This window comes from Dipteris shenzhenensis, chromosome 15 (assembly GCF_047967505.1).
Source record: "Dipteris shenzhenensis isolate YYH24624 ecotype China chromosome 15, Dip_SZ_1.0, whole genome shotgun sequence".
Taxonomy (NCBI): Eukaryota; Viridiplantae; Streptophyta; class Polypodiopsida; order Gleicheniales; family Dipteridaceae; genus Dipteris; species Dipteris shenzhenensis.
Window position 1 is genome coordinate 92,198 of NC_141610.1, and position 26,147 is coordinate 118,344.

Sequence of the window (26,147 nt, forward strand, 5' to 3'; positions counted from 1 at the left end):
AAAGAAGCTATCTTTTACTCAAATGCTAGAAGAGGTAGAGGCAGAGATAGAGCAGGCCGATTTGGAGGCCGTGGCAGAAATCAGAATATGCAGCAAATTCAAGAAAACCAGTCTTATGGAGGAGGACATAGTAACTTTAGAGGTAGGGGGAGCCAAAGAGGTCGTGGTGGATGGCAGAAAGGCCAAAATGCAAATAGCAATGTTGAATGCTACTTCTATTGGTAAAATGGGTCATATGGTTAAAGACTGCTATAAAAAGCAGAATGACATCATGACTAGAAAATTGCAGCAAGGCAATTATGCATCCTCTAGTAGACAGGGTGATGAAAGAAATGAGTATCTATTTATGGTGCAGTACATGACCAATTGTGTGAGAAAGCAATGATGTGTGGTATGTTTTCTCAGGTGCGTCAAACCACATGACAGGTCATGCAAAATGGATGCAGGATGATGCAAGTAAAATGGAAAGACCAGGATTTGTGGAGACTGGTGATGATACTACACATTTTATTGTGCAGATTGGTAAAATTCCTTTGTGTATGCAGGATGGGAAAAATAAATACCTGTTTGATGTATTTCATGTCCCGAATATCACCAAGAACCTAGTTTCTATTGGTCAAATGGTTGAGCAGGGCTTGTAGGTCAGATTTAATCCTCATGGATGCTTTGTTGAGGATATGAAAAATAAAGCTCGCTTGATAGCAAAAGGGAAGAAGAAGGGCAGGATGTTTACGTTGGATGCGCACATGCCTAAATTGAGTGCAGCAATGTTTGCACATGGGACCGGTGTAGTTGCAGATATTGATATTTGGCATAAACGTATTGGTCATGTTAATGTACAACGACTTAAATTAATGTAGGCCCAAAATATTGTTGCAAGATTGCATTAGGTATGTGAAGCCTGTTAATTTGGAAAACAGGCAAGGAAACCATTTCTTAGACATGTTCAAGAGAGTAAGAGCCCATTGGAAGTAATCCACTCTGATGTGTGGACTACTAAAGCTGCATCTATTGGAGGCTGTCATTATTTTGTCACTTTTATTGATGACTACATCAGAAAATTTTGGGTGTATTTTATGAAAAAGAAAAGTGAAGTGTTTGGGCATTTCAAAGCTTTTAAAGCTATGGTTGGAAAGGAAACAAGCCTGCAAATAAAATGCCTAAGGTCAGATGGAGGGGGAGAGTACCTCTCAAATGAGTTCGCAAGTTTCCTGCAGGAGCATGGCATAAAGCAGCAATATTCATGCAGTCATACCCCACAACAAAATGGACTTACAGAAAGGAAAAACAAGCATATTGGAGAGGTATCTCTTGCCATGCTTAACGAAAAAGACCTGCCAGATTTTTATTGGGCTGAAGCAGTTGCTACAGCAATCTACATAATGAATAGGACTCCCACTATAGCAATACATGGCATGACGCCAAAGGAGAGGTATAATGGTAGGAAACCAGATTTTTCTCATTTGAAAGTTTTTGGTTACATTGCCTATGTTCATGTGCCAGATGAGTTGAGATCCAAGTTGGATCCAAAAGCTAGGAAGTGCATCTTTATTGGTTATTCTCTGTAGCAAAAAGGGTATAGATGCTATAACCCTCCTACTCGTAAGTTTATAGTGAGCAGAGATGTTGTTTTTTATAAGATGAGCAGTTGGTATAAACCAGTAAATGTGATTGATGATGTAGATGCACAAAATGGTAATGCTGCACAAATTTCACAACAGCAATCACAAAATATTAGTTGACCTGTAGTGTCCTCTAGCAGTGGTTCACATACTTCACCATGGACAGGCACATTGAGATCAAGAGGATCTCCTCAAAGCAATGCAGATAGTGGTATGCAAGTATCACGAAAAAGAAAAGAGAAAGTAGATTAGCCCATGGTTGATGTGAATGCAGGTCACTCTTATGTGGATGGTGAATCCAATGGCTCAGAATAGAGGCTTGATGATGAGTTGGGTATTCCTTCTGTTGTTACACCTGGAGTAAGGAAAACAAGGGATGTTTTGAGAGCACCTGGTAGTGAGCCTATTTTTTGCAGGTCCACCAAAGCTAGGTATCCTGTGGATAGGTTGAAATATGATGGATTTACAGCCATTCACTATGCCTATATGGTCAAAGTTATACATGAACCAGAACCCACTTCTTTTGAGCAAGCCATGGGAAAAGAAAAATGGGAGAAAGCCATGGATGAAGAAATGGATGCCTTGGAAGCAAATGCTACATGGGAATTGGTGCCTTTGCCTAAAGACAAGAATGCAATTGGCTACAAGTGGGTTTATAAGGTGAAGCACAATGCAGATGGTTCTGTGAATAGATACAAGTGGGATATGGCTCTTGCAGAGGCAGTATGGATTGGACATGCTATCCAAATATGGGATGACAGGCTATAAGCCTATTTCAGTTCCTTTGGAGCAGAATGTGAAGCTGAGCGCAGATGCAGGTGAGCTTCTGGAAGACCCTACTATGTACAGATGCATAGTAGGAAGTTTGATTTATATGACTATTACCAGGCCAAATTTGAGCTATGCTATTGGTTTGATAAGTCCGTTTATGCTAGCCCTAAGGAAACTGCATTTGGATGCGGCTAGATGCATATTGAGGTATGTGAAGTCCACATTGCAGTATGGACTATTTTGTGAGACTGGGGTTCAGATACAATTGCATGGATACGTAGATGCTGATTGGGCTGGTAGTATTTCTAATAGACGATCTACCAGTGGATACATGTTCTCTTTTGGGAGTGTTGCAGTCAGTTGGAGCAGCAAGAAACAGCCTACAGTTGCCTTGTCGAGCACAGAGGCTGAGTACAAGGGTGCAACAATGGCTGCATGTGAGGTAGCTTGGTTGCATAATCTACTTTATGATATGCTTCAGTCTATAGATGGGCCAGTTGTCATTTATTGTGACAACATGAGCAGTATACACTTGGCAAATAACCCAATCTATCATGCTAGAACAAAGCACATTGAGGTGCATTATCACTATGTGCGGTAGAAGGTTCTAGTAGGTTTTATTGATCTAGTTTATGTCAGCACAAAGGATCAGGTAGCTAACATATTCACGAAGGCATTGGGTGTAGAGAAGTTGCGCAAGTTCAGAGACCTGCTTGGTGTTCAAGAATTCGGATTGAGCTCGAGGGGGAGTGTTGAGATATCAAGCTCCACTCGTGATATGCCAGGGTGACCGTTGTGCATTTATGTCACCGACTTGTTAGTTGTGGATGCGGTTGGTACACCACCCATGAATAATAGCTGGATGACAGCTATCTTTATGTACTCTAGTTAGTGGAGTATGCCAGCTTAGGTAACTAATTTTGGTTTGAGACCCACATATAGGGTTCACCTATTCTTTTGTACTAGAAGAGTTCTTTTGGCTTTCACAACTAAGAAGAGGAAAACTGTTTTCAGCCTCCACCTTTGTGCATATTCCCCCATTATGTATGTGAGAAAGCCGTAAGTGAGACTCCTTCCTTCTCTCCCACTCTCTTCACAAGGTGTTCTCCCACCTGGCAATTGAGAGAATCGATGGAGGTCTGAAGCTTGGTGCAGTTGTCCATGATGAGCTTCAAATGGATGTGGAGACCATCAATGCTGATGCTTAAACTCTCAAACTGGTCATAGCAGGTAGGGCACTGGGGAGATGAGCTGGTGACAGGCCTGACAGGAGGTGCTGGAGCAGAGAGAGTAGTTATAGGGGTTCACCAAAAAGGAGGAGGAAGATGACTAGCAGATGGAGTAGAGGTATGAACATAGTGAGGAGGTCAGAAGATGGATGGGCCAGAATAATGAATGGCTGGAGGAAGGTGGTAGGTAGGAAAGGCTAGTGAGGATTCAGACAATTCTTCAGATGTCTTGAGATTTTGAGTACAAAAACCTCGGTCGAAACCTCGACCTCGACCTTTTCCACGACTATGACTTCAGCCAATGATAGGCACATGGAAATGAGGAAGAGATGGCTCCTCTGATGTATCACTGGAGTTGCTGGAGGAGATCTTGACATCGATGTGAAAGGGACCTCGATGAGGATAATTCATGAGGCCATAGATGTTGGGATCATCTTTGTCAGAATGGACTGTATGGGAATAAGACTGAGAGTAGTCATAAGAGTCATCATGATTTATTTGACAATTGAGACACTGAGGAGTGTGTGACTCTGAACATTCAAGAATAGATTCATTTGATTCACCCTGTGAGATGACTTTCCATTGTTCAAGATGTCTAACAGTAGTGAAAAAGCCTTTCACTTGGCGTTGTTGGGCATTTGGGGCTTTTCTATGTAGTCCTTAGCAAAATGATCTTTCTTACTACATATGAAACAGCCGGAGGCTTTACTAGGCTTGAAAGGATGACAAATAAGAAAGCATTGAGGATGGCGTGAATAGCGCTTGTACCATCTGAACCTGTGAAGTTTAGGAAAGGATGTAGAGCCACAGGAACATTTTGATCGGCGAGACCGAGAATGCTTAGAAGAGCAGGAGGAGCAGAAAGAGGTCATAGCTAGGGGACAAAACCACTAGTGACCTACAAATTGTTCACAGATGGCTGGAGAAGCAATACCAATTTGCTTGAGCTTGTTTCAAAGTGTGTGCTTTGTGCATTGGCAGTGGCAAATGTAAACTTGTACCATCTGGAAAAGGTTAGCAAATGTAAAGTCTGCTACTATTTTATGTACTTCTTGGGGCACGTTGTCAATATTGACAATTCTAGAAGAGCCATGATGGCTTCGCCAAGGTGATGGGGGAGACTATACAAATAGTGGCGTTTGGCCCCGGTGTCGGAGAAGAGACTAGCACGATAAACAAGTTGCTATACATGGGCATTATATTCTTCAAGCTGAAATAAATCACACAATTTTAGTGCAGAATATTCATTGGATGCATGTGCACGATCATCTATGAAAGTAGGCAGAAACTGATTGGAAATTGCTACAATCAAAGCATCAGGAGCATTGGCTTAGTTGGTAGTACTATCTACATCGGCAAAAACCTATACCTTAGATTCAGCTGAAAGGAATTCCCACCAATTACCAATAACACCAGTGAAACCCTTAGTCGTTTTGACGCCAGCATCGTGAGGGTTCCATCTGTACACCGTAATAAGCGACATCATGTGGCCATATAAAATCTTCAGAATATCCTTCATAGCTTGGGGGGAAGCAGCATCAATATTAAGAATATATCCTGGAAAGGACTTATGCTATAGGCGGCATTGCAAATCAAGCTACTGATCAAAGTCACCATCCAAAAAGTGAGTTTGGAACTCAGCACGCATGAACTGAGAACCAGGTTCATCGTTGTTATAAGAATTGGAATTATCCCATTAATTTAATCCTTCAATATTTAGTTTAGTGAGATCCAGCATTTTTGTCGCATAGCTGATGCATGTGTGCTCGCTGTTCCATAGTGATGCATGTGTGCTCCTACATGGTTGGATATACGGCTATGGCTGTATGAGTGTGTAGCATTGTATGCACCATTTACGTGATGACGGTATGTATAGCATGTGTGCACCATCCGTACAATTTTATTCATGTGTAGCATTAGGTGCACCATGAGATGGTATGTGTCGCATGTGTGCACCATTCATCTATGATTTATTGATTTCGCGTTGCTATAATACAGAAAGGCTGATTGATTGTGGTGATTAATTCCAAGGTTATCTTATGCTTGAAATATTTCATTACTATTGATTGTGTGAATCCAAAGGAAGAGTAATTGATCGGGTGATGGCATCTGGCAAGCATGATCCGCCATATTTTGGGCACGTAGGTGCAACTCCAGTGATGCGGGGATGAATAAGGCTTATGCCTAATTTTTTATATTACAAAAGCTTATGTACATATATTTGAATTTTGGAATATTAGTGGCTTGGCTAAGTGAATAAACTAAAATTAGAAAAAGCTTTATTTTTAGAAAAAGCTAGCTATTCTAGAAGGTGGATGGGCTTTTTGTAAAAGGGTGCATGGAGGAAAGCACAAAGGCTTTTGTATGATTTTTGCTTGGAAGCTTTTTGGAGGAATAAACATAAATACATAGGAGGTGGAAGGAGAGCACCACTCCTATGGGGGGAGATTGTACCCAGCACGCTTGTTCTGTCTCTTCCGTTTGTGAGTTTTGAGAGTTTGTGCATATTTTCAAAGAGTGTTGCTGTGTTTTTTAAGGATTTGCAGGTTTCGCAAGCGTTTCCTATTGCAATCGTGAAATGCAGTGCGGCAGCCATGCCAGGGTTGTTGCTGTTGCAGTTGTCGCTACTCCGGTGTCAGGCCTTCATCCATTGGTTCGACTTTTTGCTCCTTGATTCATATAGAGCATTGTAGGAAAGTCGACAACGGAGGAAACCACAGATTTGGGCAATGATAGAGGAGACTCCGGAAGAGGAGGAGGTGATGGTGGAGGTGAAAGTGAAAGCAGAGGGAGAGCTTTGTAAGGATCACGGGGGGCTATATTAGCCAAGTGGTCAGGGTCAACCCACTGACATCTGTGACCCCAATGCCATGTGTGATCATACGGATGTGAGGATTCTGTAACAAGCTATACAGACTGAGAAGGAACAGTAGGACTAGGTGGAATCAGAATAGATGGGAGCTAACTAACATGCTAAGGGCAAAGTGGCCAGAGCATCAGGCTAGGTGCCTTAGGTGGAATAAAAGAGTTATTGATAGGACTGGCGGATGCAGGTGGTAATGAAGGAGGAAAAGCTTTATACATAGAGGTTTGTACAAAAGATGCAAGACCTTGGTGCAACTGCTGAAGTTCATCTAATATAGTATGAATATTTTGATCCAACTTGCCAATGGCTAACTGAAGGTCATAAAAGGCTGAGTAACATGCATCAAGGCATACCTGTGTTGCCAGATTATGGGAGTTGCACCAATTTAATTGTTGTTGCTCAACAGGCATGTTGTCTTCATTCTTCTATGTTAGTGCATAAGGAGCATGCACAGACTTGAGGGTGCCATCCCCAGTGGAACAAGGCCATTGCACGAGATGGACCATGTGCATCGAATGAAGTCATTATGATGCTGAAGCAGTGATATTTTCACAATTTGTATGCGACTGCGCTGGAAGATTCACTGTAGTAGTATGCTTGTACTAAAGATTGGCATCAGAAGGAAAGCAGGCAGCACTGGTAGAAGAAACCCAATCGTGAATAACATCTGCTTTCTTAGCAGGTAGACTATGTGCGGAGGTTGATGCATCAAAAGTAGAATTAGGAGCATCATTTGGAGCACCTGCAATAGAAACATGCAAAGAGGAAGGGAAGGACAAGTGCATCACACGTTTGCCATGCTCGCGAGGAGAGCGAAGCTTGATGATAGACTTTGAGGGAGCATCTTCTATCTGAAAAGGCAGAAGTTGGGAAGAAGCTTCTTCAAGCACATTCTAGTAATCCATTTCCCATTCGATTAGCATGGGAAGAGCATTTGCCATAGAGAATGCACTCGTCTTTCGTGTAAACATGTCGGGGGATCGGATTGATCGTAGAGACAAGATAATTTACAGACCTGACATGTATAGCACAATAGTCGAACCTAGGTTTCATGGACAAACCTTTGATTTGGACATATAAACGGATAGCAGTAGACAGATGGGGATCAGAGAGAGACATCTTAAAATTCGGATATACAATAGTATGCACAGGTTCACGGTTGAGGTTTCCGTGAATCAAACCTATACGAGCATCTTTTAGATCAGAAGAGGTCGAAGTAGAACGAGTAGCAGTGAAATGGGAAGAGAATGATTGAATCGCAACAACCATTGGGAATAGAATACTTTCAGTCTTTGACCAATCTAACCCTAAACCCTAAACCAGTTTGCAGGTTTGTAGGGTTCAAGGTTTAGGGTTTTAGGGTTTAGGGTTTAGGGTTTAGGGTTTCAGGGTTCAGGGTTTACAGTTTACAGTTTTAGGGTTTTAGGGTTTATAGAAGACTAAAACCAAGCAGTTATTGAGAGGCTTACAATTGATTACCAGCCGTTTTTTACCTCTCTTTTGTTCTGAATGCTTATTCACATAAAAGTCCTGCAACCCATTCAAACCGAGAGTGGGAGATGAGACCCATATCTAATCGCTCAGCGATTTCTTGATTGCAAAGTAGGCGATCATCTTGCGTAAACCCGTAAGGGCTTTCTTTGAATGGCTGCCTCTTTGAGCACATTTTGGTAATCCATTTCCCATTCGACAAGCATGGGAAGAGCATCGAACTTAAAACGAGTAATATCAGCATTAGTCTTGCCGTAGAGAATGAACTCATCTTTAGTGTTAAGATGACGGGGAATAGGATTGATGGTAGAGACCAACCAATTTATAGACCGGACATGAATTGCACAATACTCAGACTTAGGCTTCATAGAAAGACCTTTTACTTGGACATACAAACAGAGAGTAGTAGACAAATGTGGATCAGCATAGACATCTTGAAATTGGGATATACAATTGTATGCACAAGTCCACAGTTTAGATTACCATGGATCAAGCCTATACGAGCATCCTTCAAATGGAGGCACGGCGAGTATCTACACGGCTGGCCATGCATGTGGCATTGATACCCATATGAAAGAGAGATTCTATAGCAAGAACAAAAAACAATCATAATGTATATACTGATATCCAGAAGTCTAGAAAGCATCTATCTCGTGGGGAGTGAATAGAGGGAGATATACACCAGTAGAACCTGTTGAGATATCGAGCTGATATGCCAGGGTGACCGTTGTGCATTTATGTCACCGACTTGTTAGCTGCATACACGGTTGGTACACCACCCATGAATAATAACTGGATGACAGCTATCCTTATCTACACTAGTTCGTGGCTCAGTTAGTATGCCACCTTAGTTAGTTGAGTTTGGTTTGAGACCCACATATAGGGTTCTTCTATTTCTTTGTACTTGAGTTCTTTTGGCTTACACAACTAAGAAGAGGAAAACTGTTTTTAGCCTCCACCTTTGTGTGTATTCCCACATTGTGCTTGTGAGAAAGCCTCAAGTGAGACTCCTTCCCTCTATCCCACTATCTTCACATGGTATCAGAGCCTTGTTCGTGGTAAGGAGCTCAAGAAAGCAAACCAAGTTCGTGGTGTCCTGGTAAGAGGACCAGTGTTGCTTTCCTATTTCGAGTTTGGGAGCAAATCTCTGTAGGTAGCACAGCCAGAAGTGCAAGAGTGCACTGTCTCAGATTGAGACGCCCTTCGCGGTGTGGCGAGAGCGTAGTATATGCTGCGAGGCCCGTTTTAAAGGCGGAAGTTCTTCGCAGGCACTCAGAAAAAGGCCCTATTTTTGCTGTGCGACCACTGCTCGACTGGTCCGTGGAAAGTTGCCACAGAAATTGCATTGTATGCCTGTGTGCAGAGATATTGGGAGTTGCAAAATCATGCTTGTTGCCTGTTGATGCAAAATCGTCACTAGAAAGTGACCGTGTGGTCAAATACCACTTTTGTCAGTTTTGTAGATCTGCCCGTGTGAGGCAAAAGCTGTGTTTTTCGCAGTGTCAGAATATTTTGCAGTGTTCTGTAATGGCGTCTGATTCTCTTTCATAGATTGTCACTGAAAAGCTTGACAAGAACAACTTCCAAGCATGGAAGTTTAGAATGACGAATTTTCTTATGGGAAAAGGGCATTGGGAGTTCATTACAGGAAATGAAGAGGAACCAGTTCTTCCTAATGTTCCCAATCAACAGGAAATGCAGGCATTTAAAGGATGGCATGAGAGAGCCAGAAAAGTTATGTACTGGCTTTCTATCAGTATTTCAGATTCTATGATTGTGCATATTCAGGATGCAAGTACGCCAAAGGTGGCATGGGATACCTTGGCAAAAATGTACAGCACAAATACACAGGCCAGGAAAATGCAGCTCAAGCAGGAGCTCAAGCAGGAGCTGCACAATGTGCAGAGAGAAAATATGAGCATCAATGACTACCACATGAAGGTGAAGAAAATTGCGGATGCACTTGCTTCCATTGGGTCACCAGTGGATGATGACGATTTAGTTTCTGTGACCTTGAATGGTCTAGGAAAGGACTATGCACAGTTCCGGACATCCATTGCCGTCCATGAAAAATTTCCTGATTTTGAAGAGTTGATTGCTCTTCTAATCTCTGAAGAGCAGAGAAATGGTGGTGCATCTTCTTCTGGAGGAACTTCAAAAGAAACTATCTTCTACTCAAATGCTGGAAGGGGTAGAGGCAGAGGTAGAGGAGGCCGATCTGGAGGCCGTGGTAGAAATCAGAATATGCAGCAAACTCAAGAAAACCAGTCCTATGCAGGAGGACGTGGTAACTCTAGAGGCAGGGGGAGCCAAAGAGGTCGTGGTGGATGGCAGAGAGGCCAAAATGCAAATAGCAATGTTGAATGCTACTACTGTGGTAAAATGGGGCATATGGCTAAAGACTGCTACAAAAAGCAGAATGACATTATGAATGGAAAATTGCAGCAAGGCAATTATGCATCCTCTAGTAGACAGGGTGATGACAGAAATGAGCATCTATTTATGGTGCAGCACATGACCAATTCTGTGACAAGTGCAGAAGAACGAAATGATGTGTGGTATGTTGACTCAGGTGCGTCAAACCACATGACAGGTCATGCAGAATGGATGCAGGATGCAAGGGAAATGGAAAGACTAGGATTTGTGGAGACTGGTGATGATACTGCACATCCTATTGTGCAGATCGGTAAAATTCCTTTCAAGTCTATGCAGGATGGGAAAAAGAAATACCTGTCTGATGTATTTCATATCCCGAATATCACCAAGAACCTGGTTTCTGTTGGTCAAATGGTTGAGCAGGGCTTGCAGGTCAGATTTAATCCTCATGGATGCTTTGTTGAGGATATGAAGAATAATGGTCGCTTGATAGCAAAGGGAAAGAAGAAGGGCAGGATGTTCACGTTGGATGCGGAGATGCCTGAATTGAGTGCAGCAATGTTTGCACATGGGACCGGTGTAGTTGCAGATATTGATATCTGGCATAAACGCATTGGTCATGTTAATGTTCAGCGACTTAAATTGATGCAGGCCCAAAATATTATTGCAGGATTGCCTAAATTCAAGGTTGCAGAAATGCATAAGGTGTGTGAAGCCTGTCAATTTGGAAAACAGGCAAGGAAACCATTTTCTAGGCATGTTCAAGAGAGTAAGAAGCCATTGGAATTAATCCACTCTGATGTGTGGACTACTAAAGCTGCATCTATTAGAGGCTGTCATTACTTTGTCACCTTTATTGATGACTACAGCAGAAAAGTCTGGGTGTATTTTATGAAAAAGAAAAGTGAAGTGTTTGGGCACTTCAAAGTTTTTAAAGCAATGGTTGAAAAAGAAACAGGCTTGCAAATAAAATGCCTAAGGTCAGATGGAGGGGGAGAGTACCTCTCAAATGAATTTGCAAGGTTCTTGCAGGAGCATGGCATAAAGCAACAATATTCATGCAGTCATACTCCACAGCAAAATGGACTTGCAGAAAGGAAAAACAGGCATATTGGAGAGGTATCTCGTGCCATGCTCAATGAAAAAGACCTGCCAGATTTTTATTGGGCTGAAGCAGTTGCTACAACAGTGTACATAATCAACAGGACTCCCACTGCAGCAATACATGGCATGACGCCAGAGGAGATGTATACTGGTAGGAAACCAGATATTTCTCATTTGAAAATTTTTGGTTGCATTGCCTACGTTCATGTGCCAGATGAATTGAGGTCCAAAGTTGGATCCAAAAGCTGAGAAGTGCATCTTTATTGGTTATTCTCTACAGCAGAAAGGGTATAGATGCTATAACCCTTCTACTCGTAAGTTTACAGTGAGCAGAGATGTTGTTTTTGATGAGATGAGCAGCTGGTATAAACCAGTAAATGTGATGATTGATATAGATGCACAAAATGGTAATGTTGCACAGAATTCATAGCAGCAATCACAGAATATCAGTGGACCTACAGTGTCCTCTAGCAATGGTTCATATACTTCGCCATGGACAGGCAGATTGAGATCAGGAGAATCTCCTCAAAGCAATGTAGAGAGTGGTATGCAGGTATCACGAAAAGGAAAAGAGAAGGTAGATCAGCCCATGTTTGATGTGAATGCAGGTCACTCTTATGTGGATGGTGAATCTAGTGGCTCAGAACAGAGCATTGATGATGAGTTAGGTATTCCTTCTGTTGTTACACCTGGAGTAAGGAAGACCAGGGATGTTTTGAGAGCACCTGGAAGTGAGCCTATCTTGCGCAGGTCTACCAGAGCCAGGTATCCTGTGGATAGGTTGAAATATGATGGATTTACAGCCATTCACTATGCCTATATGGTCAAAGTGATACAGGAACCAGAACCCATTTCTTTTGAGCAAGCCATGGGAAAAGAAAAATGGGAGAAAGCCATGGATGAAGAAATGGATGCCTTGGATGCAAATGCAACATGGGAAGCCTTTGCCTAAAGACAAGAATGCTATTGGCTGTAAATGGGTTTATAAGGTGAAGCACAATGCAGATGGTTCTGTGAACAGATACAAGGCAAGATTAGTTGTCAAGGGGTATGCACAGACATATGGCATTGATTATGAAGAAACATTCAGTTCGGTTGCAAGGATGGCAACCGTAAGAGCAATCATTGCAATGGCTGCATCGAAAGGATGGTCTTTACATCAGATGGATGTAAAGAATGCCTTCTTGCATGGTGATTTGCAAGAAGAGGTCTATATGGAGCAGCCACCAGGTTATGTGCATGCTGTTCATCCTGAGTTTGTTTGCAGGTTGAAGAAAGCCTTGTATGGCTTGAAGCCAGGCACCTAGAGCATGGTCTGACAAGATAGGACAGTATCTTGTTACTATTGGCTTTCAGATTTCCAAGGCAGATTTCTCACTTTATGTGAGAAAGACAGAGAAAGGTATTATGCTGCTTGTCATTTATGTTGATGATTTGATCATCACAGGTGATAGTGATGAAGACATCCTTCATGTGAAAATGCTATTGAAGCAGAAGTTTGAGATGAAGGATTTGGGAGAGCTGTGTTATTTCTTGGGCATTGAGGTGATTAGATCACCAAGTGGGATACAGCTCTTGCAGAGGCAGTATGGATCGGACATGCTGTCCAAATATGGGATGACAGGCTGTAAGCCTATTTCAGTTCCTTTGGAGCAGAATGTGAAGCTGAGCGCAGATGCAGGTGAGCTTCTGGAAGACCCTACTATGTATAGACGCATAGTAGGAAGTTTGATTTACATGACTATTACCAGGCCAGATTTGAGCTATGCTATTGGGTTGATAAGTCAGTTTATGCAGGCTCCAAGGAAACCGCATTTGGATGCGGCTAGACGCATACTCAGGTATGTGAAGTCCACATTGCAGTGTGGACTATTTTATGAGGCTGGGGTTCAGATACAGCTGCATGGATACACTGATGCTGATTGGGCTGGTAGTATTTCTGATAAACGATCTACCAGTGGATATGTGTTCTCTTTTGGGAGTGCTGCAGTCACTTGGAGCAGCAAGAAACAGCCTACAGTTGCCTTGTCAAGCACAGAGGTGGTGCAGCAATGGCTGCATGTGAGGTAGCTTGGTTGCATAAGCTACTCTATGATATGCATCAGTCTACAGATGGGCCAGTTGTCATTTATTGTGACAACATGAGCAGTATACACTTGGCAAATAACCCAGTCTATCATGCTAGAACAAAGCACATTGAGGTGCATTATCACTATGTGCAGGAGAAGGTTTTACTAGGTCTTATTGATCTAGTTTATGTCAGCACAAAGGATCAGGTAGCTGACATATTCACGAAAGCACTGGGCGCAGAGAAGCTGTGCAAGTTCAGAGACCTGCTTGGTGTGCAAGAATTGGGATTGAGCTCGAGGGGGAGTGTTGAGATATCGAGCTAGGGTGACCGTTGTGCATTTATGTCACCGACTTGTTAGCTGCATATGCGGTTGGTACACTGCCCATGAATAATAGCTGGATGACAGCTATCCTTATCTACACTAGTTCGTGGCTCAGTTAGTATGCCACCTTAGTTAGTTGAGTTTGGTTTGAGACCCACATATAGGGTTCTTCTATTTCTTTGTACTTGAGTTCTTTTGGCTTACACAACTAAGAAGAGGAAAACTGTTTTTATCCTCCACCTTTGTGTGTATTCCCACATTGTGCTTGTGAGAAAGCCTCAAGTAAGACTCCTTCCCTCTATCCCACTATCTTCACAGAACCCTCATCGGAAATATTTATAACAACTTCAGAAACCTTTACATGCTTGAGAGCTCGGAAATGAGAAGTAGAAAACTTATAGATGTCTTTGGGGTCGATAATTGGCATGTTCCAAGCAGCCTTTGGATCAGTGATTTTGGAGGAAGTCAAAGCAAAACGAGCAGTGGTGAAGCGAGAAGAGAAAGATCGAATTGCAACAGCCATTGTAAATATGAAGCGTTGGAGACTTTACTATATTCCTCACGCAGATCAGCTCAACCTCAACACGCCTCTCTCTAGGCTTTAATGGGGAGGTCTTTAGCGACTTTTAGAACCAGCAAAGAATGAACAAGGCTCTAATACCAATGACATCTACGAAGCGACTGAGAGAAAACAAAAGAAAGTGAATGGAAAACTATAAATAGAGTAGGAGCAGGAACGGATGAGGATACCAAGAGGAAGGGAGAACACAAAGTCAAGGGAAGGAGCGTGAACAATACAAACGTAAATGGGGAAAGCAGTGGGAGGAGAGGTGCGCAGGAGGAGAGGAGAAGAGCGGTTGGAAGCGAAGAAGAGTTTGTAAAAGATAGTAAAGAAATGATGGCAAGCAAGCATATAGGAGGAGGAGACAAGAACGAAATCTGAGGGGTGAAGAGAACAAGGGCGTAGAATGCTAGGAGGCAAGGTTGCAAGGAAGCTGGGAGTATATTGCACTGAAGACTTAAAAACGCATACAAGCTCTGCCTTCTACTGAGCCATGAGCGCTCTTATATAGAAGGGAGGCGAGTGGCCATCTGTATCCCCTAAGTACGAGAATCATTTGTACAAAATATACATAAAGGTGGCTAGCTCTATCCCACTTCCTTAGTGTGGGAATCATTTGTACAAAATGGGCATAAAGGTGAAGGTCTTACCCGGGACACATGGGTAGTGTCTAATCACTGAAAGACTTTATGTATAGTAGATGACATGGTGAAGGTCTTACCCGAGACATGCAAGCAATGTCTACTCACCATGACATGACAGGCTAGCTTAGCCAGGCCCATTACTAGTGGGTAATAGGAGCCCACCATTTCGTGCTTGCCAGTAGGGAGCTCCTTCGTATGACAGCATATCGGAAAGAACATTATGGACTCCTTTCTTCCACTCAACACTGAAGTCCTACATTGTGAAAAACTCTTACCAGTGAGCCAGGCAGCCTGGCCAATTTGCTTGTCGATGCGACGAGTACAAAAGGTTTTGAAGTTCTGGTTGTCAGTCTAGAAAACAAACTCTTTGTTGATGATAAAAAGTTCAAGCTTTTGAATAACCCGTTTGACAGCTAAAATTTCCTTCTCGATGGAGTGGTAGTTGCGTTTAGCACCTTGGAATGTCCCAGACGGATAGGCACATATTACTTCTTATGTGGGAATCCGTTCTAGCAGGACAGCACCCCAAAAGCTGTCAGAAGCATCTGTTTCAATTATTAATACACCATGTGTAGAAGGAATGTTGAGAGCAGGAAGATGCTAGACTTTTTCTTTAATATTATCGACTGCTTGAGTTTGGGGTGGCCCCATGTAGGACCATCTTTGCGTAGACAGAGTTGAAGAACATATCTATCATGTGCAAGCTATTCGTAAAAAGAAGAGATGTGATTGAGGCATCCCCAAAAGCATTGTAGCTAGGTGCGATCATGGATTTCAGTGGGGAAAGCAAGGAGAGCCTTCAATACATGGTCCTGCATCTGGAGGCAATCTTTATGAATATGTACACCCAAGAATTCAATAGTTTTTTGGCCAATAGTAATCTTCTTGGTAGAGAGGGCAAATCCCTTGGCCTTAATTAAATTATACATTGTAATAAGATGTTTGAGATGTGAGGAGGCGTCTGTGCTATACACAAGAATGTCATCTATATAGACCAGGCAGAAAGAATGATAAGCACCAAAGATGGAATTCATAAATTTTTGGAATTCAACACGGGAAATCTTTAAGCCTAAAGGAAGGACGTTCCATTGGTAGAACCCTTGAGGCACCACAAAGCTAATTTTATGTCGATCATCTGGGTGAAGACCAACTTGCTAGAAACCAGCTTTTAGATCAAACTTTGAAAAGATTGTGGAACCTGTGATCTTCTGCATAAGATACTCTTTATTGGGGATAGGATAGGAGACTAAAACCAAGCAGTTAGAGATCCTTTGTCAGGGGTGTCACTTGAACTGGTTGAAGAGATCTCGATGTCGATGTGGAAGGGGTCTTGTTGATGAGGATAATTCATTAAATTGTACACATGCAGATCATCTTCATCAAAACAAACTGTATAAGAATAATCTTGAGAGTAGTCATAGGAATCATGCAATTTGCAGGATAAGCATTGGGGAGTATCGAACTCAGAGAATTCTAAGATGGATTCATCAGATTCTCCTTGAGAGACTACTTCCCATTGCTCAAGATGCTGGACAGTTGTAAAGAAACCTTTAAGTTGGCGTTGTTGAGCATTACGGGGCTTCTCTATACAGCTATGCCAATATTACTGCTTCCAAGCACCTTCATCCCATGAATATGATGCGTCCAATACAATGGCCCCGCTCTACTGGTTTCCAAGCTACATCTGAGGATGGCACACTCAAATCGATGCATGCTCCTTATGCACTAACCCAAAAGAATGATGATACCATGCCTGTTGAGCAACAACAGTTGAACTAGTGTAACTCTCATAATCTAGCTACACACATATGTCAAGATGCTTGTTATTCCGTATTGTATGACCTGCATCTTGCTATTGGAAAATTAGATCAAAATATTCATACACTACTAGACGAGCTCCAACAGCTACACAGGTCTTGCTTCTACTATCTATACCTCTATATATTAGTCTTTCCCTCCTTCTTTACCACCTGCATCTGCTAGTCCTATCAATGACTCTTGTATTCCTCCCAAAGCCCCAAGTCTTATGCTTTGCCTGCTTCCTCCTCAAACTGTCTGCCTCATGCCTACTACTCCCCTGCCAACTAATCCTATCCCTCCTACTTCTCATTCTGTCTAGCCTGCAGTTGATTCTTCACACTTGTATGATAATACCTGGCATTGGGGACACCTACATGAATGGAATTATCCTACCCACTTTGCAAATACCGATCCACGTGACCCTTTTGAGGCCCTTCCTGCTCCTCCACCACAAGTTGCTCATGTGCCTCCTCCTCCTCAGCTCCCACCGTAACCCCCGCACTCACCTCACTCTAAGGTTTCCTCTTCCTCCATTGATCTCCCTACCCTGTACATGAACCAAGGTGCAAAGGTCGAACCAATGGATGAAGATCCTGTACTAATTCCTCAACAACAACAGCAACAACAGCAACTTCTACAGCAACCATGGCATGGACGTCGCACTGCATTCCATGATGCTCTTGGTTCACAGTTCATGCATGCCGAGTTTCAAACACACTTTATGGATGGTGACTTGGATGAACAGCTCGACTTGCAACGGCGCTTACAGCATAAGTCCTTTCTTGGCTATATCCTCAACATCGATGCTGCTTCTCCTCAAGCCATGAAAGATATTCTTAAAATCTTTTATGGACATATGATGTCCCTTGTCACAGTATACAGGTGGAACCCTCATGATCCCACTATGGAGACAACTAAAGGCTTCACTAATGTTATCGGTAATTGGTGGGAATTCTCTCCAAATGATCTAAAGAATGGATTTTTGCTAGTATCGATGGGAACAATCAACCCAATGCCCTCGATGCTTTAATTGCGGCAATCTATGTAGAGATCTATAAGTCATTGGTATCAAAGCCTTATTCATTCTTTGCTAGTTCTCAAAGTCGCTAAAGAGCTCCCCGTTAAAGCCCAGAGAGAGGCGTGTTGAGGTTGAGCTGATCTACGTGAGGAATACAATAAAGTCTCCAACACTTCATATTTCCAATGGTTGTTGCGATCCGATATTTCTCTTCCTGCTTCACCACTGCTCGTTCTGCTTCGATGTCCTCCAAAATCACTGATCCAAAGGCTGCTTGGAACATGCCAATTATTGACCCCGAAGACATCTATAAGTTTTCTGCTTTTCATTTCCAAGCTCTCAAGCATGTAAAGGTTTTTGAAGCTGTTCTAAATATTGTCGATGAGGGCTCTACTGGTGTATATCTCCCTTTGTTCACTCCCCACAAGATAGATGCTTTCCAAACTTTTGGATATCAATATATACATTACGGTTGTTTTGTTCTTGCTATAGAACCTCTGTTCCATATGGGTGTCAATGCCACATGCATGGCCAGCCTTGTAGATTCTCGGCACCTCCGTTTGAAAGATGCTCATATAGACTTGATCCATGGTAATCTAAACCGTGAACCTGTGCATAAAATTCTATATCCCAATTTCAAGATGTCTCTTGCTGATCCACATTTGTCTACTGCTCTCCATCTATATGTCCAAGTAAAAGGTCTTTCTATGAAGCCTAAGTCTAAGTATTGTGCAATTCATGTCCGGTCTATAAATTATTTGGTCTCTACCATCAATCTTATTTCCCATCATGTGAACACTAAAGACAAGTGCATTCTCTATGGCAAGACTAATGTTGATGTTACTCGTTTTAAGTTTGATGCTCATCCTATGCCTGTCACAAATGGGAAATGGATTACCAAAATATGCTCAAAGAGGCTTCTTCGCAACTTCCTTCATTCTAGCCTTCCAAGTCCATCATCAAGCTTCGCTCCCCTCGTGAGCATGGCAAACATGTGATGCGCTTGTCTTTTCCTTCATCTTCCCATGTCTCTATAGCAGGTGCTCCTGAAATGACGTTCCTGACTCCACTTCTATCACATCGACCTCTGCCCAAAATCTGCTTGCTGAGAAAGCTGATGGCACCCAAGGCTGGGTATCTTCTACCCATGCTGCCCATTTTCCTTCTGATGCCAGTCTCCAATACCGGTGTACTACTGTAGTAAATCTCCAGCCACAACCGCATATGAACTATGGCAATATTACTACCTTCGAGCACCTTCATCCCATGAATATGATGCATCCAGTACAATGGCCCCGATCTATTGGTTTCCAAGCTACATCTGAGGATGGCACACTCAAATCGTTGCATGTTCCTTATGCACTGACCCAGAAGAATGAATATACCATGCATGTTGAGCAACAATAGTTGAACTGGTGTAACTCTCATAATCTGGCTACACATGTATGCCTTGATGCTTGTTATTCTACATTGTATGACCTGTTGAGATATCAAGCTCTACCCCCGATATATCTCCTGGATGACTATCATTTATGTCACCGCCTATGTTAGTTGTACTCGTGGTGTAGTTAGACTACCACGTATGTTTTTGGTTTGGGTTCACATATGAACCACATATTCTAGGTTTTGACATATAGGGTATTTCCCTCTTCTATTGTATTGTTGTTGTGTGCAAAAGTGAAGAAAGGCTTCACCCTCCAACCTTGTGTCCTCTCTCTTTTGTGTGTTGTGAAGAAAGCTGAACTTGAGTCTCCTATCTCTCTCCCTTATTATTTACATGGTATCAGAGCCTTGTTCGTGGTAAGGAGCTCAAGAAAGCAAGCCAAGTTTGTGGTGTCCTGGTAAGAGGACCAGTGTTGCTTTCCTATTTCGAGTTTGGGAGCAAATCTCTGCAGGTAGCACAGCTAGAAGTGCAGGAGTGCACTGTTTCAGATTGAGAGGCCCTTCGCGGTGTGGCGAGAGCGCAGTATATGCTACGGGTGAGGGCAAAGCCCTTCGTGACTTTATTTTTTTGATTTGAGGCCGTTTCGGGGCCCGTTTTGAAGGCGGAAGTTCTTTGCAGGTACTCAGAAAAAGGCCCTGTTTTTCGCTGTACTGCGCGCGGCTAGTCGGTGAAAAGGTGCCATAGAAATTGCATCGTATGCCTGTGTGCAGAGATATTGGGAGTTGCAGATTCATGCCTGTTGCCTGTTGATGCAAAATCGTCACTAGGATGTGACTGTGTGGTGAAATACCACTTTCGTCAGTGTTGCAGATCTGCCCCTGTGAGGCTTTTTGCAGAAGTTTTGCTATTTGCCCTTGTGAGGCATTTGCTGTGTTTACAGGTTGCTGTTGCAATTCGTGATTTGTAAAATGTCTGAGAATCTGTCTACCATTGTCAGTGAGAAGCTTGACAAGAACAACTTCCAAGCATGGAAGTTCAGGATGACAAACTTCCTTATGGGAAAGGGAGTTTGGGAGTACATCAGTGGTGAAACTGCAGAACCAGTTTTGGGTGCTGCTCCCACTCCTGTTGAATTGAAGGCCTTTAAAGAATGGCATGAAAAAGCCAGAAAATGCCTGTATTGGCTGTCTGTTAGCATTTCAGATTCTATGATTGTGCATATACAGGATGTAGAGACGCCTAAGGAGGCATGGGATACATTGGTGAAGCTGTATAGCACAAATACCAAAGCACGAAAGATGCAGCTAAAACAGGAGTTGCACAATGTGCAAAGGAAAAATCTGAATATAAATGAGTATTCCTTGAAAGTGAAAGGCCTTGCACATTCTCTTGCCTCCATTGGAGCACCTGTTGATGATGAGGACTTAGTGTCCGTGACCTTGAATGGTCTTGGGAAAGATTATGCACAGTTTCGGACATCCATTGGAGTCCGTGAAACATTTCCTGATTTTCAGGAACTTATTGCTCTCTTGCTGAGTGAAGAGCAAAGGAATGGTGGTTCAGCCACCTCAACTTCTCAAGAGACTGCTTTCTACTCGAATACAGGTAGAGGCAGGGGTAGAGGAAGAGGCCGTTTTGGTGGCCGTGCAGGAAATCAGAACCAACAGCAACAACAGGAAAACCAGTCCTATGGAGGAGGACGTGGTAGTTCTAGAGGCAGGGGGAGCCAAAGAGGCCGTGGTTCATGGCAAAGGAACCAGCAAGTAAATAGCAGCACAGAATGCTATTATTGTGGAAAGCCTGGACACAAGGAGAATACATGCTATAAAAAGCAGAATGACATCAAAAGTGGGAAGTTGCAGCAAAGCAACTATGCATCATCAAGTGGGCATGGTGACGACAGAAATGAGCACCTTTTTGTGATGCAGCATATGGTTAACTCCATGTCAGGAGATGCTGCAGCTTGCAATGATGTTTGGTATGTTGATTCAGGTGCCTCTAACCACATGGCCAGTCATGGTGAGTGGTTTCATGATGTTAGAAATTTGGATAAGCCAGGTTATGTTGAAACAGGTGATGATACTGCGCACCCAATTACGCAGGTTGGTAAAGTGCCATTGGCTATGCAGGATGGCAAAATGAAGTACTTGGCAGATGTACTTCATGTTCCAAAAATCACTAAGAACCTGGTTTCAGTTGGCCAGATGGTTGAGCAAGGTCTGCAGGTTAGATTTAATCCTGATGGATGCTTTGTTGAGGACTTGAAAAATAAGTGCCGCTTGGTTGCGAAAGGCAACAAAAATGGCAGAATGTTCACCTTGGATGTTGATATGCCTGAGGTGAAAGCTGCTATGTTTGCGCATGGGAGAGGTGTCATTGCAGATATTGAGATATGGCACAAGCGCATTGGGCATGTGAATATACAAAGGCTGAAATCTATGCAAACGAAAAACATTGTTGCAGGTTTGCCTAAATTCAGAGTTGAGGGAATGCAAAAGGTATGTGAAGCATGCCAAATGGGTAAGCAGGCCAGACATGCATTTCCCAAAAATGCTAAGGTGAGCAGAAGACCTTTGGAAGTGATCCATTCAGATGTTTGGACAACCAAAGCTGCTTCTATTGGTGGATGCCATTATTATGTGACGTTTATTGATGACTACACTAGGAAGGTGTGGATTTATTTTATGAAGCACAAAAGTGAAGTGTTCAGCCATTTCAAGGCTTTTAAGGCCATGGTTGAAAAAGAGAAAGGTGTGCATATTAAAGTGCTAAGATCTGATGGAGGGGGAGAGTACTTTTCAGAAGAATTTTGTGAATATCTGAAAGAACAGGGAATTCAAAGGAAGTATTCATGCAGGTCTACCCCTCAGCAGAATGGGGTTGCAGAAAGGAAGAACAGGCATATTGCAGAAGTAGGACGGGCGATCCTAAATGAGAAAAACATGCCTGATTATTTTTGGGCTGAAGCAGTAGCAACTGCTATTTATATTATGAACAGAACCCCCACTGCAGCTGTCCATGGCATGATGCCTGAAGAAATGTATACAGGCCAAAAACCAGATATTTCTCACTTGAAGGTATTTGGTTGCATAGCTTATGTTCATGTTCCTGATGAGAAGAGAACAAAACTGGATCCAAAGGCAGAAAAATGCATCTTTATTGGATATGCTCTGCACCAGAAAGGGTATCGCTGTTATAACCCTTCCACCCGCAAAATGCAAGTGAGCAGAGATGTTGTTTTTGATGAAATGAGCAGCTGGTATACACCAACTGTTATGGTAGGAGATGCAGATGCAGGAAATGGGAATGCTGCAATAAATGCAGAGCAGCAATCTCAAGCCTTGAGTGGACCCGGAGAGTCCTCTACTAGTGGATCTAATGCATGGACAGGGAGATTGAGATCTAGTGAATCGTCACATGGCAGCCCTGATAGTGTTGTGCAGGTATCACATAAGGGAAAAGAAAAAGTAGACCATGCTCCAGTGTTTGATGTGTCTGTTGGTAGCTCTCATGTTGATGGAGAGTCAAGCGGCTCTGAAATGAGCCTTGATGAGGAACTTGGGATTCCTTCTGTTGTTACACCTGGTGCAAGGAAAAGCAGGCATGATTTAAAGACTCCTACAACTGATCCAGTTTTACGGAGGTCCACTCATATTAAGTATCCAGTTGACAGGCTGAGATATGATGGGTATACAGCACATCACTATGCTTATATGGTCAAGGTTCTAGAGGAGCCAGAGCCCACATGTTTTGAGGATGCAGCAGGGCATAAAAATTGGGAAGCAGCTATGGATGAAGAGATGGCTGCCTTGGATGCAAACCACACTTGGGATTTGATGCCTTTGCCTCATGATAAGAAGGCTATTGGCTGCAAGTGGGTTTACAAAGTAAAGCACAATGCTGATGGGTCTGTTAGCAGGTACAAGGCAAGATTGGTTGCCAAAGGTTTTGCACAGACATATGGAATTGACTATGAGGAAACTTTTAGCCCAGTTGCAAGGATGGCAACCGTGAGAGCAGTAATTGCTATGGCTGCTGCAAAGGGATGGTCTTTGCATCAGATGGATGTGAAAAATGCCTTCTTGCATGGTGATTTGCAGGAAGAGGTTTATATGATGCAGCCAGAAGGTTATGAGGATAATTTACACCTCGATTTTGTATGCAGGTTGCGCAAAGCCTTGTATGGCTTAAAACAGGCGCCGAGGGCATGGTCAGACAAGATAGGGCAATATCTTGTCACTATTGGATTTCAGATTTCCAATTCAGATTTTTCACTTTATGTGAAAAGGACAAACAGAGGGATTGTGCTTATAGTCATCTATGTTGATGACTTGATTATTACAGGTGATAGTGATGCAGACATTAATGAAGTGAAGCTGCTGTTGAAGCAGAAATTTGAGATGAAGGATTTGGGAGAGCTGCGTTACTTCTTGGGCATTGAGGTTATTAGATCCCCGAGTGGGATATGGCTGTTGCAAAGGCAATACGGTTTGGACATGCTGTCCAAATATGGGATGACAGGCTGTAAGCCTATTTTTGTTCCATTGGAGCAGAATGTGAAGCTCAATGCAGAGACAGGTGAGCTTCTTGAAGATATTACTATGTACAGGCGCATAGTAGGTAGCTTGATTTACATGACTATAACCAGACCAGATTTGAGCTATGCTGTGGGGCTGGTAAGTCAGTTTATGCAGGCACCGAGGAAGCCACATTTGGATGCGGCTAGGCGCATACTGTGGTATGTGAAGTCCACATTGCATTATGGACTATTTTATGAAGCTGAGTGTGCATTACAGGTACATGGATACACAGATGCTGATTGGGCTGGTAGTGTCTCAGACAGGAGATCTACTAGTGGTTTTATGTTTTCCCTTGGGAGTGGTGCCATCAGTTGGAGCAGCAAGAAGCAGCCAACAGTTGCCTTGTCGAGCACAGAGGCTGAGTACAGGGGTGCAGCAATGGCTGCATGTGAGGTAGCTTGATTACGGAAGCTACTTGCAGATATGGGACAGTCAATTCATGCAGCAGTTGTCATTCATTGTGACAACATTAGCAGCATCATGCTTGTTGCTAATAACCCAGTTTATCATGCTAGAACGAAGCACATTGAGGTGCATTATCACTTTGTGAGAGAGAAGGTTCTAGCTGGTGAGATTGATCTTGTCTATGTCAGCACTGAGGAGCAGGTAGCTGATATTTTTATGAAGGCATTGGGTACCGAGAAGCTTCGCAGATTTAGGAGCTTGCTTGGTGTACGTGAGATGGATTTGAGCTTGAGGGGGAGTGTTGAGATATCAAGCTCTACCCCCGATATATCTCCTGGATGACTATCATTTATGTCACCGCCTATGTTAGTTGTACTCGTGGTGTAGTTAGACTACCACGTATGTTTTTGGTTTGGGTTCACATATGAACCACGTATTCTAGGTTTTGACATATAGGGTATTTCCCTCTTCTATTGTATTGTTGTTGTGTGCAAAAGTGAAGAAAGGCTTCACCCTCCAACCTTGTGTCCTCTCTCTTTTGTGTGTTGTGAAGAAAGTTGAACTTGAGTCTCCTATCTCTCTCCCTTATTCTTTACATGACCTCCAGCTTATTGTTGGCAAATTAGATCAAAATATTCATACTGTGCTAGATGAGCTCCAACTGCTGCACTCAGGTCTTGCTTCTACTGTCCACACCTCTGTATATAAGTCTTTCCCTCCTTCTTTACGACCTGCATCTGCTAGTCCTATCAATGACTCTTTTATTCCTCCCAAAGCACCTAGTCTTATGCTTTGGCCACTTCCTCCTCAGACTACCTACTACTCCCCTACCAACTAATCCTATCAATCTTGCTTCTTAGTCTTTCAAGCCTGCAGTTGAGTCTTCACACCTGTATGATAATACCTAGCACTGGGGCCATCGGCATGAATGGACTGATCCTACTCATTTTGCAAATACTGATCCACGTGACCCTTTTGAGGCCGTTCCTGCTCCTCCACTGCAAGCTGCTCTCATGCCTCCTCCTCAACTCTCGCCATCACCTTCGCACTCACCTCGCTCTGAGGTTTCCTCTTCCACCATTGATCTCCCTACCTTGTACATGAACTAAGGTGCAAAGATTGAACCAATGGATGAAGATCCTACACCAACTCCTCAATAACAACAATAGTCACTGCAACAACCATGGCATGGACGTCGCACTGCATTCCATGATGCTCCTGGTTCATAGTTCATGTGTGCCGAGTTTCGAACACACTTTATGGATGGTGAGGATATAGCCAAGAAAGGATTTATGATGTAAGCACCATTACAAGTCGAGCTATTCATCCAGGTCACCATCCAAACATCATTAAAAAAATGTCAGCCCTAATCATTAAGAAGTTCTATAAGGCATCCATATCTACAGATGATACTTTCAAAGATAAACTTGTCAAAGTTCCAAGCTGAGTTATCTTGGAGTGCCTTAGCTACTTCAGCCCACTTATTAGTAGCATAGTCAGTTTCCACAATAATGTAATTGTTTTTTGTAAACCTAGTAGGTATGAAGGGGCCAATAAAATCCAAACCCCATCTTTGAAAAGCTTAACAAGGATGAGTAGGCTGCAATGGCATAGATTGATTTGGCAATAATTTCTTAGTATGCTGACAAACATTACAATGCGTACACTTAGTTTGAGCATCCTTAAACAAGTTTTCCCACCATAATGTTGCCTGTAACACTTTTCTCGCAGTTCTCCTTGGAAATGTCCTCTTGAAGGACAATTTCTCACTCATGTGACATAACCCAACGATGAAGAACACCATTGGCACAATGACGATAAATGTATCCACCAATTACAGTGTATTTCCAAGCCTTTAAGGCTAGTTGTCTATGCTCATTCATGAGGCATTTCCAAAGGGCG